Below are 876 nucleotides of genomic sequence, written 5' to 3'. Positions count from 1 at the left end.
ATGAAAGGGAAAAGGGCTGAAATCTCCGCCTGCCTGACAACTCTGCCTGGCTTCTTCTTTTTTTTCGTTTCAACATTTTTTCTTCTTCCTGAAAAGACAGAAACATTGTCACGCTGTGATTTTTGCCAGATTTTAAAGTATTAAAGTAAAGCTTCTGCACATTCCGCCGCAGAGTGTAGAGTGTTAACAAGGCCCGGTGCTGGGAGATGATCAATGGACGCCACATTGGCAGGCGACACAGAGCGCCTAATTGAAACTGCCCTCTTTGAGGACCCTCACCACCCCGCCGGGTTGGCAGTTTTGCACCCGCTGTGAACCCCAACAATCCTTCTTTCCATGCCAGAGAGAGGTGCTGCGTCTTGGTGGGAAGAGGTGCAGCAACCTTGGCATCTAATTTAAGAGATATGCATCATAGACCCTTGTGATACAGCAGGGAGTTGAAACCTTCACAGAGGAGCAGAATGGATTGTAAGCCACCACTTTTCTTCAGTTCATCTTCTGTAGGAGTGGTGTTCTCACACAGCAGACAACTACTGAACAATCAGTTTCTGAGTGATTTTCAATCCAGCTGTGTCTTCTAACTTAGAACTAACACCAGTGCATCATATGCCTTCTAGTATAGAACTAACAACGAGGTAAACCATAAGTGAACCCAACATTGAAGGTTTTTCAGAGAAATGTGTTTATTTCTGTCTCATGGTTTTCCCAACGATGGCCTGCTTAGCCTCCCCTTGGCATTGTTTTTAATTTTTTTAATTTAAATGTTTTACCTTTAACCTGGCAAGTCAGTTAAGAACAAATACTTTTTCACAAAAAGCATAATCTACTTAACAAATAATGATCATGCACACTGTGTCACAATCACCTGACCTCCCC

Source organism: Oncorhynchus keta, chromosome 13 (assembly GCF_023373465.1).
Source record: "Oncorhynchus keta strain PuntledgeMale-10-30-2019 chromosome 13, Oket_V2, whole genome shotgun sequence".
In the NCBI taxonomy this organism is placed as follows: domain Eukaryota; kingdom Metazoa; phylum Chordata; class Actinopteri; order Salmoniformes; family Salmonidae; genus Oncorhynchus; species Oncorhynchus keta.
Note: the sequence above shows the minus strand (reverse complement) of the source record.